At 44.5% G+C, this 9,421-nt stretch overlaps 1 protein-coding gene across 4 annotated transcripts in view; it reads left to right on the plus strand.

The window, feature by feature from the left end:
* Positions 1-411: 411 nt before the first annotated feature.
* LOC116381453 (zinc finger MIZ domain-containing protein 1) overlaps positions 412-9,421 on the plus strand; it is a 104,762-nt gene continuing 95,752 nt past the window's right edge. For all 4 annotated transcript variants that reach the window (XM_031843618.1, XM_031843619.1, XM_031843620.1 and 1 more), the window contains exon 1: positions 412-743. The gene's annotated coding sequence lies outside the window, so the exon portion shown is untranslated. The remainder of the gene's footprint in view (positions 744-9,421) is intronic.

A 9,421-nucleotide genomic window follows, 5' to 3' on the forward strand; every position in this document is an offset into this window, starting at 1 on the left:
AATATTTCATGATGTTATATTTCTTATTTTTATTTTAAATGCATTTTATTAGCAGTAGTAGTATAAGCGTTTGTATATTATTACGATTTGACTGTATACATTTGTGTGGCAATTGTACTTAATATTCTTTTATGTATTATTACTGATTATAGGCTATTAATATTAAGTGGTAAATAGTGGTGTGTCCATACCAATATGAATTTGTTAGAAGCCATTATGATAAATAATTCATTTTACATTGCAATAAATAACCATTATCTGCAGTTAAATGAATCAATAAAGAGATGCTAAATGAAATACCCAGCATGCCTGATTTCCATCTTAACGTGTGACTTGTCAGTGCTGTGTGCGCGCTCATTTAAAAATCCCACCCCCTAAACCCAAATAATGTCCACACAATTCGACAGCACACATTGGGAGCGGGTCGATCCAGCAGATCCAGTGTCCCAGATGGCTGCAGAGCTGAGCGACAGTCCGGCTCCGCTCCCGGCTCTCTCCTCACGTCTTCTTCTCCGCGTAAGAAAAAAATCCGCGACACATTTTGTCAGCAGCCACCGAGCATGGGTCCCTTTGGTAATAGAATAGCCGATGTAATTTGACACTTCAACTTACTGCGCTCTCTCCGAGTCTATTCAGTTACTCACCCGCTGACGTTGAGCCCATTCTCAGTGGCCGTGAGGGGGGGAAGATATTTAAAAACAAGAGCCGAAAATTAACGAGGACTTTCTCCGCTTAATAACCCGGTGAGTAACTGCAAACTTAGCGTTGCTTGTTCCCGGTGTCGCGCTGCGAGGCGTTTTGTCTCGGGGAAAAAGGTTTTGTTTCCACTTTGGCTCAGATTGTTTCTCAACAATAGAGTGACCACTCGAACTGGCACCGAGGAGCACGTCGGAGCCCGTAATAATAAACCGCAGCTTTTTATTTACTATCGGGCTGCTCCGTGCCGTCGGGATTGAAGCGGCGGGCTGTTAAGCAGGTTGTGCATTTCGTTAGTAACAGATGCCGCGTTGATCTCCGAAAGCGTTTCGGGGGCTCGGAGGCGACATTGTAGCAGCCTGTATGCGTTTTGCTTGCAGAATGAATCATGCCGTGTGTCTGTGTGCGTGTGTGTGTGCGCGCAAGGTTTAGAGGTAGCTCCTGCTTTTTTTACCTTTTGGCTTCTGATGTGCACGAAGCACATGGTTTGTACTAATGTGGGTTTATTGGTGCTGCATGCAGGCTGCAGGATGACTGTGGACAAGACAGCGGGCACTGCAGTTGCGCGGATCCTTCATTGAACGTCATGTTAAACGTTTATTCCTGAAGTTTGTTAGCAGCAGCGCACGTGTGTACTATTAAATATCAGTGTATTGATGTCAGCCTGGAGTATCTTGCTGCTGTAGCTTCGCAAAGGGCTTTAACAAGTTGACTCCCCAAATTCCTGCTGTGTGAATATGGAACCGGTTGGGTTGAAAAGGGGGGGGGGGGCTCTCATGTGGACCATGGGCTCATTTTCACTTACTGTACATCTGTCCAGGAAGCAAGAAGCACGGCCAAGTGGAAAAAGTAAGCTACACTCTGCCCCCCATGATCTGCCTCCGAGCCCTTGTCAATGAAAAGAGAGTGTGTTCATACGCATGTATTTCTGTTTGTGAAAATCCCAGTTTGGGGGCATTAAAGAGGCAATCAATTGAAACGCAGCAGATGTTTCTCGTCTTATTTTCTGGTGAGATGTCCAGGAGGAGCTCTTCCTGTTTTTGTTATGTTGCAGTAAAAGTTCATTCGCCTCGCGTCTGCTTTTTAGCTGTTGAAGCATCCAAATTCGTCCCGCGCAGGAGACTGTTTGGACCCAGCTGCTGAGGGGAGGGGGGGTCATGTAAAACTTCTGTGGCGACACCAGTTTTGGAGCAGCTTGTTTACATATTTAATGTCAGGGTCTTGTTGGGTTTAATGAGGGGTTCTCCGTTTAAAACTCTCAGAAACTTGGAAGCTGCCGTCTTTACGCACCTGGTCATTTGATTGCGCTTTACTCAAATCCCTTCGTGGGCCACCTCTCAATTCATTTACAAGCACTCAATGGCACGTGGGATTCAGCACTGATCTGAGCCCCTGCTTGTGTGTGCGCCGAAACTTCAAACTTCCAGCGGCTTCTGTCACATATTGGAGTGGTGTCAGACAGAGGAGGAGGTTTGCTGTCCTGTCTCCTCCCTCCCAGTCCCCCCTCCCCCCACCTCTGTGGGGCCTCCAGGTTGGGCTCCTGAATAACCGTGGGGCAGACCCCACCAGGCTGACCTTCTTCTATTCAAGTTGAGGATGTTGAAACACCAGCCGTCAAACAAAAGACACATTGAAACAGAGATTCTGCAACCCAGCACGTGTGTCTGGGCGCTGAAGTTGACCATTTATTAACCGAGTTTCCTACTGACCAATGAGAAGCGTCCGCACATAGAGAGGCAGAATAAAACTGTCGCTGACTTGAGCTGCCTCTGACATGGAACCAAACCTAAAAATAGAAAACAAAAGCTTCACTTTTTTTGTTTTTACATCAAATCCAACGGATCTTTTTTTATAAAACACTGAAGCAGACTTTTTTTTTTAGTTTCGACTGCAGCCAGCCTGAGGTCTGTGTGTGTGTGGCAATGTGGATTGACAATGGCAACACGTTCTCAGTGCAGGGCGGGAGTTTTTGCTCTCGCCTTTCTACCCACCCACCCACCCGACGAGGTGAGAGTAAAGGCGGAAGCTGGAAATGGCTGTGCCACATGGGAAATTATTCAACTCTCAGATCAGAGAGGACACACAAGAGGCCTCATTACCTCCAGCAGTATGCCGGCCTGCTTGTGAGGAGAGCCGGTGTGTCTCAAACTAGCCACACTCACCTTCTGAAATATTATCTGTATACTGCATCCCATGCTCCTTTTTGTCTTGAACATATTCCTGACACACAACACAGTGTGCAGTGTCATTTTACACCCAAGTATTAATGTGATAAATACTGATGTGTAAGATATTTTATCTCCAGTTTCTGCACCATAGCACCTCTCCCAATGGTAAGCAGCCTTTTACCAACAATGTATGCCACAGCAGCTGGTAAACAGGGCCGTTAGACGCTGTATAATGCCATAATGTTATTGATTCTTCTTGGGAATTCCACTTGCGGAGAACAGCTCCTGCGTACGGAGAGCCCTCTGAAGCACTCCAATGGGGAAAAAAGGCGAGCGAGTAAGCGACCGACTGCTCTTCCTCCGCGGTCAGAGGCTGTGGGAGGTTTGTGTAGGTTTCGCTCAAGGTTCTTTTTGTGTTGTCTCTGCTCGAGAGAATAAACTCCCGGGATGAATCACCGCGCTGGTAAGGCTATTTCCAATGAGTGAGGAGAGAGCAGGGCAAGCGCGGCGCTCTCCGCACAGAAAGTGTGTCAGTGGGCAGTCCTAGTAGCTTAATCATGAGGTTTAGTTAGCTGTCAAACAGCACTTTGGTTTTCATAATCCTATAAATAGGTTACTTTACTTGTGAGCAATGACAACACTGTAAAGTGTTGTTTTGATACCTTAATATCTCTGGTAGCGAGATTGTTTTGGATAACTAGTGGTGGAAAATTGCTAATCACATTTGCTTAAGCACACATTTTGTCTTACTTTATAATGCAACTCCACCACATTTAAGATGGAAATACTGTGGGTTTACTAGTTGCTTTGCAGATGAAGATTTAACATGCAAAACTGATAAAAAGTATGGCGCTTTGTTATAGGTTGAACCAGTGTTTCCCAACCTTTTTGGCTTGTTATCCCTCGTGAAAGAACCAAAAAAATCCTGCACACTGTCAATCCCTTGTGCAGGGACAATTTCACTGAAAATGTTGTCAGTGATGCGGGTAATAGTTATCAACAGTGGGCATGATTTTGGTACTTTCACAGTCCGTCCATAAGACTTTCTGGAGTGCAAAAACTTGAGCTTGTGACCTTTTTAAAATGATGCAAAGCGTGTCACAGTCATCACCTCTATCTTCAGATTGTTGCATTTGTCCAATATTTCCCATATTCATGTTGTGACCCCTCAGTATTTATCAAGCCGACCCTTGGAGGGGTCATGACCCCCAGCTTTTCAACCCCTGACTTAACAACAACAACTGATTTACTTAACTTTGAGCAGTCACAGCATTCAAATGGTGCTTACATGAGTAACCGAGGTACTTAAAGGATTCACTGCCAACACTTCAGGGATCTGAATTCTTCATCCACCATTCAGAATAAAACAAAATAAGAATTTCTTCTGCATCACACCACCGAAACCTTTCCACGTGTTATTCTGCATTCCTCATGTGTGTGCTTGTGTTGATTTGTGACGCTCCGCCTCGGCGACACGGAGCCGCAGCAACATGTGTATTGTGCAAGATATCCACCGAGGGGTTTTATGATGGAAAGAATGGCCAGACTGTACCTGTCAGCTTGACTGTTGACTGTTAATATGAAGCTTCTATTTCCAAAACACTGCTCAGGGAAAGGGAATCTGTCTGTGTGTGTGTGTGTGTGTGTGTGTGTGTGTGTTTGTGCAGGAGGGAGATAGATAGAGAGCGAGGCGAGGGATGGGAGAGGTGCTGGGAGTGACGCCAGACCACACATCATTTAATCACGTTAGAGTGTGCAACCACTTTGTGCATATTTTCGGTTGCATTGGTGATAGGAGTTGTTATTGTACAAACTGTACGCACAGAGAGAGACAGAGGGCTTAACAGGAGGGATGACAGTTTGATGACCAGAAGAAATATAACCCTAATTTGAGGTTTTGAAATTTGTCAGATTGTCAATTTCATCTTTATGACCAAAATATGGCAATAAAAGTCTGCGTTTTGTTGCGGCTGCAGCTTGGGAAATGTGTTTGGAAATTTGAAGCAACAACATTTGTAACCACTTAAAAGTTGAGCCTGTGGAAGGATGACCATTGTGCATATTAGCACTGGATTTGAACGTGTCCTTCTGGCTTAATCCCACTGTTGACTCGCCTGCTAAGCACCGAGTGTGTTATTTTTGCTCTTTTTAGGAAGCCCCTCTCTGCATAATCTCACTTAATCTAATCTATCCCCCTTTATAATAGACTGGGAGTGATGTGACTTTATAGAACAAGCTTTAGTGTAGATCCATACCAAACAGACTTGTGTGCCGGCTACTTCCACAAACCCCTCTGGCAAAGCTCTTGTGAAAATGCAAGTGACCTCTGCGCCCCTTGTTAGTCTGAACAATAGGCTTGCCTCCTCTTACAGCTGCAGCCATGCTGGAGGGGAAGTTAGCCGGAACAGAAAACACACAACTTGTGATTAATGGGTCTAAAAACTGTATTTTGGGGCTTGATCCCACGCCTGCTTGGTACACCAGGAAAACACCACAAATGTCTCATTTTGTCTGACCAACAGTTCAAAACCCAAATAGATTTAGTTTACTATCACATATGACAAAGAAAAGCATGATATCTTCACATTTAGGATGCTTGTTTGACATTTTTCCTTAAAAAAAAAAGAACTAAAAACGATTTTTTGATCATCACATGCCTATGCATTTTCTGTCACTCGGCTGATGGATTGATTAACGGATCACTGCAGCTCTAGCAGGATTTATTGTTTGTGTTTGTGGAAGATATGGATGACATGAAACAATTTGTTGATTCATCAATTGGTCAATTCACACAGTCTTTGTTTCCTGTCTCTAAAATATGAGGATTTGCAGCTTTTCTTGTTTTATTTCACGGTGAATTGAATGTCATCGGAGCGATAGTTGTTGACAAAATCAATGAGGTCTCTGAGACTATGTGAATGTTTTAGACTTAACAAATAATGGAGCAAATGTATTGCTAGTGAAAATAATCATTCATTTATTTTGGTTGACGTTATTATGTGCTTGCATTGGCTGTCAGGTTTCCTGAAGATCTGCATGACATGGAAGTTAAATAAGAGATGGAAACGCAATTAAAACACACTAATACTTTGGTTGCCATCAGCAGGGTTTTGGTACTTAAACAGGCGAGTTAGAGAGCGCCATGATGAACTAGATCCAATCTGTGAGTCTTAACCCGCGATGGCTATAATTGGAGCTTTTGAGGCCCCCAGCAGTTGCAGACTCATGCATGTTGAATGTGACATGCTGTGAAAAACATACGCAGATGATGTCACAGCGCAGCGCCGCAGTGTTAAGTGTAAATGAAAGGCTCTGAATCATGAATAACATCCGGCTTCTCCGAAGTCTCAGCTTCTATAAATTAAACAAGGATCCAACCCGGGGACCTTGAAGGGTTGTCAAGTCTTGCAGCATGAGAAAGTGTTGCATGGCAGACATGTTTTCCTCTTCAAATTTCAGACTGAGAAACTATAGCAGCTGCTCTGGAAATGTGAAAACGTCTCAGGAGGTGTAATCTCACTATTCAAGAAAAAAAAAAAGGAGGCGCTGGAAAGACTCCTGGAGGAGGGGGGAGAGCATCACAAAGTCTAGAGCGCGCTCTGGAAGTTTTTTTTTTTTTTTTTTGGAGGAGAGAGATCCACACCTCTGATGAGTAATGAAGGTGATTCTGAGCAAGTGCTGGAATTACATTCAACAGAGCCCGCGGGGGTCCATATCTCATTGTTCTCTGACAGGGAAAATTAACTGGGATTTACTAATAAACAGGGAACGTCCTTCCCCCCCATTCTGTCTCGCTCTCAAAGAAAAGGTCTGAGGGTAATCTCTTTCCCCAGCAACACCCCCCCCCCCCCCCTCCTCCAGATCCCTCCCCCACCCCACCCCAAAACACAAATGTCAAGTTTGCGATCAAGTTGTAAAACACAAGTAGATAAAAATCCCCGACATGTTGCACAGTTTGTCATCCGTCTGTTGCCTAATCCCGACGCGCGAGAGGATCCTATTTAAATATTGTTTTGAATTTCACCTGTTTGCCATTTGCATAGTCACTGTGACCTGACCTGGCACAAAGTGAGGAGGGCTCCGTAGCTTATTGATCGCACAGGATAATCGTTAGTTGTAGCCCTGTTTGATTGACATGGTATACGAAAACAACCGAGCACATGTTGATTTGTCGCTTTGCTCTGTTTTTTATCAGCTGGACATTGAATATCTTTGGGTTTAGAAATATAAAAACCAAGCTATACGAAGACTTATTTGGCTCTGGGAATTTATGATTCATTATTTATTTACGCCATCTTTCAATTAATAGACTTTAATGGATCAGGATGCTTAATGTGCTATAAATTCTGATTGGTGTCTGGAACAACCAGTAGCTCAAACGTTGGTGTCGGTAAGAGGAAGAACCTGACTGATAAAATTGGTTTCAAGGCTCTTCATGGAAAACTGTGCCTATAGGTAGAGCTACAACAGAGAAAAGTGCCTTCAATCATTTTGCCGAGTTTCGGTGCCTTCTCTGACAAATATACAAGATACAAACTCTCTTCATAGCAGCAGCGGTGGCTCAGCAGATAAAGCTTTAGGATTATGTAGTTTGTACAGTAGCTGTGTGAGAATTACAGGACAACATCAACCGATTATTTGTTTAGTATAGTTTTGCCCATAAAATGTCACAAAAATAGAGAAGAATATCCTGCACAAGTTCCCAAAGTCCATCGTGACAGCGTTTGTTTACTGGGGGTTCAGATTTCTTAATTTTGATGAAGCAGACGGCAGTAACACCACACCCACGGCCCGCGTGTCAGCTTACACTGCACCTTCAATCTAACACGGTGTCTGTGTGCGGTCGGTTACCCAGGTGCGATCCATGCATCACAGACCGGAGCTGATACACCGACGTGACAGCTGTGGGCAGTGAAAGAAGACCACGACAGGAGTCTCGGCACCGGATGGGGTGGAATACATTAACCCTGTAGCATCCGATTGATGTATTTCGTGTCAAAAATCGCATGGCTTGAAATCATAAGGAAAGTGTTATATTTTTCCTTATTTGTATGCGTTTATGTTTTGTAATATATTTGGATGAGAGCACTTTAGCTTCCGTGTTTTAATGGATGAATAATTTGAACCATGCACCTCGATCTTGCCTCATTAGACCTTTTCTTTAATGTCAAAGCAAAGCAGGTGATTGTGGTCTGTTGTGTGAACACGAACTGCTAGCAGCCTTTCCACAATGTCAACAAACATGGGCATAAAATAGCCCATAGCACACGGGTAACTTGCCAGCTCTATGGCAATGTAATACTTCCTGTTTACATCACTCAAAGCATGATGGGAACTGTAGTGCCAAAGCATACACATAAAACGTGGAAACAATAAACAGAAAAAGGAAACAGGAACGCCAAAATCCAAAGCAAATTATAGCGTTGTACTTCCCCGTTTACACTATTGATGCTGAACAGCACTGAGTCATAGCACATCGCATCGAGAGTATTTCTGATTAGCCAAATTAATTCTGAACCTTATAATCCATGACATGGCCATGGTTCAAAGAGTTAAGAGCTAGGTACACTGCCGAGTGTGTCTCTGACTGACCCAGGTTCTCAGGATGTGAAACGTCGGTTTGTGTATCGGCACAGCGTGTCAAACTATGGCTTGTAGCCACGTGCGATGCCGTCCCAGTGCTGACTTGAAATAACTCTTCTGTAAACACGTCCAGTCTGTTTCCTTATGTTCCCTCGTCCGGTGGCTGGCGGGCCGTTCCCGTCCTCAGCGGCGGCTTTCGGTGAAACGAACAGAGACGAGAGATCGTTTCACACGCTAATAGTAATCACAGATATAACGGCTACTGCTGCTGATGAATAGTAATGAATTGGGAACTGTTGTCTGGATGTAAACACACAGTGAGACACATATGCAGGCACACTTCCTCACTCCTAATTATAGGTGCAGATTGCATAAACTCTTTAGGGCATTCTCACTTTCTCAGTATCAAACAGAGAGAAGCTGTAACTGACCGGATTATTTTTATACACACACATATATTGCCCCCCCCTACTCCTTGGCAAACAGGTGTGGCCCAACGGGTCCCACGGCTTACAAAAATGTTGACGGCGGACGCTATTTTTGACCATCTGCTTTGAGAGGAGGGCATGTTTGAGTCATAGACGCTGAGGTGTGAGGCTGCACCCGCGATGCGCCCGGCGTGTGGAGGGAGAGAGAGGGAGAGAGAGAGAGAGAGGGGGGGAGAGAGATGGCTTACCTGAGGGCTCAGCATCCTCTGCGTCACCATGGACGTACAGGGTGCGCCGCTGGTTTCACTAATGTGTGTTACATTAGCATGAAGGGTGATGGAGATGGAGGGGTGTGTGTGAGGGGGAGGGTTTGATCCTCCACATCTTGGACGAAGAACAAGAGAGAAGATATCTTTGTGCTTGACTTATAGTGTAAACATCGTCAGCGAGATGAAATAGTCTGAGGTCGCTCATTCCACCTCTCTGTCTCCTCTCTCTCGTGTGTGTGTGTGTGTGTGTGTGTGTGTGTGTGTGTGTGTGTGTGTG

The sequence above is a fragment of the Anarrhichthys ocellatus genome, unplaced genomic scaffold (assembly GCF_004355925.1).
Source record: "Anarrhichthys ocellatus isolate YVR2014 unplaced genomic scaffold, GSC_Weel_1.0 scaffold4, whole genome shotgun sequence".
Lineage (NCBI taxonomy): Eukaryota > Metazoa > Chordata > Actinopteri > Perciformes > Anarhichadidae > Anarrhichthys > Anarrhichthys ocellatus.